The sequence below is a fragment of the Aquarana catesbeiana genome, linkage group LG12 (assembly GCF_042186555.1).
Source record: "Aquarana catesbeiana isolate 2022-GZ linkage group LG12, ASM4218655v1, whole genome shotgun sequence".
Lineage (NCBI taxonomy): Eukaryota > Metazoa > Chordata > Amphibia > Anura > Ranidae > Aquarana > Aquarana catesbeiana.
In genome coordinates, this window is record NC_133335.1 from 214252220 (window position 1) to 214261831 (window position 9612).

Sequence of the window (9612 nt, forward strand, 5' to 3'; positions counted from 1 at the left end):
TACAGTACAGACCCCCACTAAGTAGAGAACCCCCCACAGTACAGACCCCCCCTTCCACTTGTGCTAGTGGAGAGGTGGGTGTCAGAAACGTGCTGGGGGGGCACTTTTTACCCCTTTACTGAACACTGTCCCTGGCCCTCCTCTGTCTATCTACATACACATAATATAAGCTTAGAACAGACCTCATATCAGCGCCAGGAATGCACAGCGGTGTCCCTCTTCCCTCTCCGTGTACTTGTAAATAGCCGAGGAGCGGGAGGCGGCTTCGGTCTGCTCTGCAGTACCAGGCAGGGAGACATCCAGGGGCAGAGCTGCGGAGATAGTAACAGTGGCGGTGGATTTGTGAATTCGGGGCTGCCCCAGCTGACAGCCTTGTCCGGCAAGGTGGAGAGTGTTAGGCAGGGAGGAGAAAGTTAACTTCTCCTCCGCTTTGCATGCTGGGCAGAGTCGCACTGTGAGCTCACTGGTTTCTAGCCGCCAGGCGGCTCTAGCAACCAGTGACCAGAGTCTCAGGTAGAGCTGGAGGCAGAGCGAGCACCAGCGCTTTGGCGAGGTTTGCTCGCTCTGTCAATTCCATTCCGGGACACTGTATTGTCCCGGAATGAAGGTGCCCAGGGACCCGGGACAGATCTGCCAATTGCGGGAATGTCCCGGGCAATCCGGGACACGTGGGCACCCTATGCGGATAGGAATTATGGAATGCCCAACTTGATAACGACAAAAACCAGGGACAATTTCCTCCCTATATACAGCTCCACTTGATTCTTTCTTTAGTAGCTAACAGTCTCTGTTAGATCAGCAACGGCCCCTTACAGGCTAGGAACTCTCAGTCCCTTTGGAAAGAAGCTAAATGGGTTGTGAACTGCATCCTGGAGTACCTTCATCTTCCCTGTGGACACGGGTTTCAGCTCTAGGAAATGCTAGCCCACCTGGCTGCCTCTTCACCGGCCCACCTGGCCGCTTTTCCACCTGTCTCCCCTACTGACTCTCTGGAGACCTCCTGGAGCAAGGTAAGGAAGATTTAAGCACACTGCTATCTTCCAGAGAGACCTGCTACATGTGGTAGTCTCTCCCTTTGTAAGTCCCTGCACCGTGCTGTAGTACTACCACTGTCCTCCTTGCTCCCACTGCCTCTCAGAGAAGACTCCTTCCAAGCTTCTCCTGTACTCAGGATTCTCCCAGGCCAGCACCCTGAACCCCGGCCCGAGACAGAGCACCCCCCCCCCCAGACTAGGGGGTACGCCTCAAGGGCCACCGACAGTCCCCTCAGTACTGCATCTTCATCTTCTACCCGACTCCCCTCCCAGTATGACCCATTCCTATTTAAGGGCTCACTTAGTCCCCTGCCAGGCCCATCTCCTGGGAATTGGCTAAGTGCCCCTAAATATGCAGAACAGCCCCTCCTATCTCCGTATCTCCGCTCTCTAGTTTCTAGAATGTTCTCCAACTTTCCAGAACCGGGGGGAGGCACCAGAGAGCTGCCTGTATGAGTCATGCTGCCCTGAACTCTAATAACCCTGACCTAACCCTGACCCAGATTAGCCACTTGCCAACCAGCTGCCGCAGTTTTACTGCGGCAGAATGGCACTGCTGCGAGAATCGCCGTCATGTTACGTCACTTCTTATTGTGGCCACTAGGGACACGCATGCGCGCCCATTGCTCGCCCCCCGGAGCCGATGCGAGTGCCTGGCGGTCGCGATGACTGCCGGGCTCCCGTGATTGCTCGTGACACGGCGAGAACCGGGATCTCTGTGTGGAAACACAGAGATCCCGGTTCTCTGAGGGGAGAAGAGACTGATCGTGTGTTCATACAAAGTATGAACACTGATCTGTCTCTTCCCCTAGCAAGTCCCCTCCCCCCTTCAGTTAGAACACGTAGCAGGGAACACAGTTAACCCCTTGATTGCCCCCTAGTGTTCACCCCTTCCCTGCCAGTGACATTTTTACAGTAATCAATGCATTTTTATAGCACTGATCTCTGTATAAATGCCAATGGTCCCAAAAATGTGTCAAAATTGTCCGATGTATGCGCCATAATGTCGCAGTCACGATAACAATTGCAGATCGCCGTCATTACTAGTAAAAAAAAAAAATAATAAAAATGCTATAAATCTATCCCCTATTTTGTAGACGTTAAAACTTTTGCGCAAACCAATCAATATACGCTTATTGTGATTTTTATTACCAAAAATATGTAGAAGAATACATATCAGCCTAAACTGAGAAAAAAATCGCTTTTAAAATGGGGATAATATTATAGCAAAAAGTACAAAATATTGTATTTTTTTCAAAATTGTCGCTCTTTTTTTGTTTATAACACAAAAAATAAAAACCGCAGAGATGATCAAATACCACCAAAAGAAAGCTCTATTTGTGGGGAAAAAAGGATGTCAATTTTGTTTGGGTACAATGTCACACGACCGCGCAATTGTCAGTTAAAGCGACGCAGTGCCAAATCGCAAAAAATGGACTGGTCATTCAGCGGCCAAATCTTCTGGGGCTGAAGCGGTTAAGACTCGCAGGGTTTAGACATAAGTCAGAATATGTTTTACCTACTCTGACACTAGTAGCACACTAAAGGGTGCTACAAATATGACATATTTACTGCACCCCCCCCCCCCCCCCACTCTCCAATCTGAAATTGATCCCCCTGTGTGACCACAGCAGCTGGCAGGAGAGGAGGGAAGCTGGAAGTGCTGCAGAGAAAGGTGGGCACACAGGGATCCTGGACAGCAAGTGTAGGGGGGGGGGTGCAGATTCTAGTACCAATCCCCCTGCAGCACAGCCAGAGGGAGGAAGAGGAGTTGAAGCCGGAAGCACTGCAGGGGGATCCACAAGAGTGTCAGTAATAAGGCAGTACAGCCAGCCCTCTTGCTCGGCAGGTGCCCAGGCCCCCCTTTTAAATTGATGGGGTCGGTACAGGAGGGCTGGCTGTATTGCCTTATCAGCAGCCCTGCGCAATGACATAAAAAAAGAGGCTGGCAGCACAGGACCCTACACGCAGTGGTGGACCAATGGTTCTCAGCAGGACAACGGTGGATTCACTGGGCGCATAAGTATGTTATTTGAGCACAATCCAGCAAAAAGGATGAAGGGGGTTAGAAGTTAAATTAACTCAGGGAGGAGGGTGAGATTTCTCGTTTTGTCTTCAGATTCATCAAGAAGTTAACAGCCCCGGAAGATTTTACCCCCTTCCTGACCAGAGCACTTTTTGCGATTCGGCACTGCGTCGCTTTAACTGAAAATTTGTTTTGGTGTAACGTCTCGGCTGTGCGACGTTACACCAAAACAAAATTGACTTCCTTTTTCCCCCCCCCCACAAATAGAGCTTTCTTTTGGTGGTATTTGATCACCTCTGCGGTTTTTATTTTTTGCGCTATAAACAAAAAGAGAGCGGCAATTTTGAAAAAAAAACAATATTTTTTACTTTTTGCTATAATAAATATCCCCCAAAAAATATATAAAAAAACTAATTTTTTTCCTCAGTTTAAGCCGATATGTATTCTTCTACATATTTTTGGTAAAAAAAAAAAATCGCAATAAGCGTATATTGATTGGTTTGCGCAAAAGTTATAGCGTCTACAAAATAGGGGATAGTTTTTCGGCATTTTTATTAATAATTTTTTTTTTACATTAGTAATGGTGGCGATCTGCTAATTTTGTCTGGACTGCCTCATTATGGCGGACGCATCGGACACTTTTGACACTATTTTGGGACCACTGTCATTTATACAGCGATCAGTGCTATAAAAATGCACTGATTACTGTGTAAATGTCACAGGCAGGGAAGGGGTTAAACACTAGGGGGCGATCAAGGGGGTTAAGTGTGTCCTAGGGAGTGATTCTAACTGTGGGGGGATGGACTACAACTCACATGACAGCCATCACTGCTCCCGATAACAGGGAGCAGTAGATCCCTGTCATGTCACTAGGCAGAATGAGGAAATGCCTTGTTTACATAGGCATTTCCCCATGCTGCTGCTCCGTGACACGATCGCGGGACACCGGCGGACATCAAGTCCGCGAGACCCGCAGGCATGTTCACGCTGTACGCGGCGGGCACTAGCCCCACCGATTAAAGGGGAGGTACAAGTACACCTATTTGCCCACCGCTGCCATTGTGCCGACGTATATCAGCGTGCAGTGGTCGGCAAGTGGTTAAAGAAGATATCTCCAAAATAAGGGAGATCCCCTTTTAGACATGTAGCACCCTCCTAGGTCGGTGCTAGAAGAGAGTATAGCTTTTAAACTTTCTGCTTACCACGAAGATGGTCAGGTAAAACTTAGAGTGCTCTGAGTCAACACTCAGCAAGCCCTACAGGGACAACGCTACAGACAGTTGTCTCTGAAAAACAAATGCTTGCCCTCCTTCATAGGCGTGCGCACAGGCAGGGCCGTCTTTAAGGCAGGACAAAAGGGGCAGCTGCCCTGGGCCCTGTCATTGTTTTGGGGCCCAAAGCAGCTGCCTCATACTTGCCAACTATCCTGGTTTAAATTACCTTGTCCCTCGAGGTTTTAGTCCCGGGCTGTGTCCCAATATCTCAGTGTGAAGTGCTGCTACTAATGCTGCCCAGCTCTGCCCTATTGTTGTGTACAGATGACTCACCTGCAGACCCAGTGTTTACATGTAAATTACCGGCATTGATATGTAAACAGTGGCGGCCGGCAGCATTGATATGTATATCATGCCCCCCTAAGGTCACATCCACAGTAATTTCTAGCAACCAATCAACAAGCAGAAATCATGTGCTGTAACCTCTAGCAACTAATCAGTAAACCGTAATGTGTGCTGTAACCTCTAGCAACCGGTCAGCGAGCGGTAATAATACACTGTAACCTCTGACAACCAATCGCAATAGCTGCCTGATCTCATTCAGTAAACCTATTTATTGTATGACTCAGAGCAGGTTTGAGAGCACAACTGCATGGGGGGGGGGGCGCGAAGAAAAGTTTTGCCCAGGGTCCAATCGATATTAAAGATGGCCCTGCGCACAGGGTGTGCCAGGTGTGCCTGGGCACACCTTAATCACGCTGTGCTGCGCAGATTCCCCCTGTTGCTTGCTTGGCTGCAGAGAAAAGGACTGGGGAATCTTTGTCCTCAGTCATTTTCTCTGTTTCAAAAGTGACACATCAAAGGTCTGTTTAGATCCCTGTTATTTTACCAAAGCCCTCCAATGAGGCTCCTAAAAAAATTGTGGAAGAAAAAATGATAATAAACTATTGTAAAAAAATAATAAAATAGTAAAAAAGTTATAATAATAAAAATACCATACACTACTACCGTCCATTGCTCTACTGCTATAAATATATGTATACACAGACACGTGTTTGAGGCGCACACCCTAATGCAATAGGCTGCGCACACCTATGCCCTCCTTTCAGTGCTGGTGACAATGGAGGGCAAATAGAGGGGTGAACCTCCCCTTGTAGTGACAACAGATTAAAAAAAAAAAAAAAAAAAAAAAAAAACTGACAGAGGTTCTAACCCTTCCTTACAAAAAAAGATGGCTTTGAATGGACTTTAATAATAATTTTAAAAGAATTTGTCATACATGTGAACAGGCCCAGATGGAACTCATTGTGGTTGATTTACTAAAGGCAAATAGACTGTGCACTCGGCAAGAGCAGTTGCTCCAGAGCTTAGTAAATGAGAAAAAGCTCTGCTGACTTCCATCATCCAATCACATGTAAGCAAAAATGCTGTTTTTTTTTAATTTTCCTTGCACATGATTGGGTATTCTTTGCAAAGTGAAGCTTTACCTCATTTACTAACCTTTGGAGCCACTACACTTGCAAAGTGCACAGTCTACTTGCCTTTAGCAAATCCAACCCATTGGGGGTTATTTACGAAAGGCAAATCCACTTAGCACTACAAGTGCAAAGTGTACTTGAAATTGCACTGAAAGTTCACTTGGAAGTGCAGTCGCTGTAAATCTGAGGGGTAGATCTGAAATGAGGGGAAGCTCTGCAGATTTTATCATCCAATCATGTGCAAGCTAAAATGCTGTTTTTTTTATTTTCCTTGCATGTCCCCCTCGGATCTACAGCAACTGCACTTCAAAGTGCACTTTCAGTGCAATTTCAAGTGCACTTTGCACTTGTAGTTTGCACTTGTAGTGCAAAGTGGATTTGCCTTTAGTAAATCCACCCCATAGGGGTGGATTTACTAAAGGCAAATCCACTTTGCACTGAAAGTGCACTTGGAAGTGCAGTCGCTGTAGATCCGAGGGGGACATGCAAGGAAAATAAAAAACAGCATTTTAGCTTGCACATGATTGGATGATAAAATCAGCAGAGCTTCCACTCATTTCAGAGCTTCCCCTTAGATTTAGACTGGACTTCCAAGTGAACTTTCAGTGCAAAGTGGATTTGCCTTTAGTAAATAACCCCCAATGTCTCTTGATTTTACTGAAGGGGACCACTGCAGAGTACAAAAACAGATCTGAAAAACAATGTTATGACTATTGCAAAGGATATGTGTTTTTGTTGCATACAATGATGGCGCTAAAAGGATTTTCCCATCTCGGAAGGTTGGGAAGTATGGACATTATAATGCAAATGGACATAAGTCGGGAAGAGGACAAAGAGCTGTCTCATCACTTAGGAATGATGAGATGAGGAACTAACAGAAGGGCTGCTGTTTATATTAGTGAGTAATTAGTGGAATCAGCAGTGGGACTTTGCTCCTCGGATTAATGAGAAGCTTAAGGTATCCATGGAATGCTGGGAGGGAGCATAGACACCGTGCTGTGCCGAATGTAGAAGGATCCAGTACTACGGGTCATAAATGACCTAGATAGTTTAAAGGGGTTGTAAACCCTCGCGTTTTTTCACCATAATGAATCCTATGCATTAAGGTGAAAAAACACCTGGCAGTCACCGGCCCCCCAGCCCCCCCCGTTTTACTTACCTGAGCCCAGAATTTCAATCGGCGCCTCCCTGCCGTCCCTCTCTCCACAAGTTCCCGGCTCTTGATTGGATAGATTGATAGCAGCCCAGCCATTGGCTCCCGCTTCTGTCAATCAAATGACGCAGACGCCAAGGGGCGGCGCCAGTGGTGTATTTAGGTTTTGTGCTGCCCTAGGCCTGACTAAGCTCGCGCACCCCCTAATTTAACTATGACCCACCCCTTCCTGTCAAGGCCACACCCCTTCCTTTTTAAGATCCGCCCTGTCATCTTCATGGGAGGACAGAGGGACGCCGCGGGAGGAGGACAGTGAGCGATGCAGCATCTTTTCATTTGGGGGGGGTAAGGGGATATGTGCTGGGTTGGGAGGCTCTTGCACTGAAGTCGTGTCCCTCCTCTGTGGCTCCTCCTCCTCCTGGCTGTGTACTGAGTGTGTGTGGCTGACAGTGGGGAGAGAGGTGTCGGCTGCTACGGAAAGCCCATCGCCGCTTGTGGGACTCCGGGTGGCAGATGTCCTGGATGCCCACGCTGGCGCATCCCTGTCTGGCCAGTTACCGAAACTCAATGCCGCAACTTGTTGTGGGCTCCGGGACAGTGGCGTCACTAGGGTTGGCTCAGTTCCTGGGAACAGTAATGTATAATGGCCAACAGGCTCTCTTACCAGACCTTGTGAAACTGCAACAGTGATCCCTCCGGCTGGACGTTCGCTCACTCTGGGTTGCCCAGGCCAACTCTAGTCAGTAGTGTAGGATGTCTCTACCCTGGCAGTGGCTTCATCTTTCTCCCCCTCTGGTGGTGCGGGAACAACGTGGCTCTCTGGTGGTGCATGTACAGCGTGGCTCTCTGGTGGTGCGGGTACAGCGTGGCTCTCTGGTGGTGCGGGTACAGCATGGCTCTGGTGGTGCGGGTACAGCGTGGCTCTCTGGTGGTGCGGGAACAGCGTGGCTCTCACTCTGGTGGTGCGGGTACATCATGGCTCCCTCTCTGGTGGTGCGGGTACAGCGTAGCTCTGGTGGTGTGGGTACAGCGTGGCTCTGGTGGTGCGGGAACAATGTGGCTCTCTGGTGGTGCGGGAACAGCGTGGCTCTCTCTCTGGTGGTGCGGGTACATCATGGCTCCCTCTCTGGTGGTGCGGGAACAACGTGGCTCTCTGGTGGTGCAGGAACAGCGTGGCTCTCTCTCTGGTGGTGTGGGAACAACGTGGCTCTCTCTCTGGTGGTGCGTGTACAGTGTGGCTCTCTGGTGGTGCATGTACAGCGTGGCTCTCTGATGGTGCAGGTACAGCGTGGCTCTCTGGTGGTGCGTGTACAGCGTGGCTCTCTGATGGTGTGGGTACAGCGTGGCTCTGGTGGTGCGGGTACAGCGTAGCTCTGGTGGTGCGGGTACAGCGTGGCTCTGGTGGTGCGGGTACAGCGTGGCTCTGGTGGTGCGGGTACAGCGTGGCTCTGGTGGTAGGGGTACAGTGTGGCTCCCTATCTGGCTTCCCCCAGCACAGTACTCTCTTTTTCTCTTCCTGTAAACCCCCTCCCAGCAGAGTGCATGCATGCTGGGGGCTGTAGCATGATGTCTGTGGACATACAGGGGCCGCCATTCTTCAGGGATTACTTTTCCCATGATCCTCCCCAGAGTCTTCTGATTGGCCCTCTGCTGTGGCCAATCATGGGGAGGGAAACAGCGGGCAGGAAGCTGGGCAGCGGCATGGCGAAACCAATTAGAGCTGCTCTCTCTCTCTTCTCCGTTCGGCTGACAGAAAGGGGAGGGGGGCTAGCGGGGGAGATACACAGACAGCCCACATCTCTCCGCTCCCTGTCACAGATCTGCTGCTCCATTTACCAGAGAACTCCCCCGCTCGCCCCCCCCCCTTTCTGTCAGCCGAAGGGAGAAGAGAGAGCGGCTCTAATTGATTTTGCCGGGCCGCCGCCCAGCTTCCTGCCCGCTGTTTCCCTCCCCATGATTGGCCACAGCAGAGGGCCAATCAGAGAGAGAGAATCACGGCTTTACGGGGGAGGCTTGACGGCTCCTGCTTACACTGCTTTCTGGCCCCATCTGCAGCCGCGACGCCACTGCAATCCCAAGCTGTACGCCCCTGATGTGTCCTGCTGTGCGGGAGGAGGGCGCAGATGCCGTTTTGGTGGGGGCGGCTTTTTTGCCGCCCCCCACAAAGTGCCGCCCTAGGCCTGGGCCTTGTTGGCCTAGGCCAAAACACAGCACTGGGCGGCGCCGAGTCCTGAATTCCTATGGACGCCGAATGCTAGACTCGGGAGCGCGCCCCCAAGGTAACCCCCTCGGGAGATCTAGGTTATCTAATGTGGGGAGGAGCCGCAAAAGCCGTCGAGGGACCCCAGAAGAGGATGTTCAGGGTCACTCTGTGCAAAACGAGCTGCACAGTGGAGGTAAGCATGACGTTTGTTATTTGTTAAAAAAATAAAAAACGATCCTTTAGTATCACTTTAACCTCCCTGGCGGTATGATTATTTCGGATTTTAGGTGCTGAAAGCGGTACAATTATTTTGCATGGAAATTTGGCGTTTTATATTGTAAGCCTGTAATTCTTAGCAATAACACACTTAGATCTGTCCACCAAGAGTCTAGTAGATAATCCTAGGTATGATAAAGTTTGAAACACAAAATCATAAATTATAATATAATAAATAAATATAAACAATAAAAAAATATATATATAATAATAATAATAATAAAATAA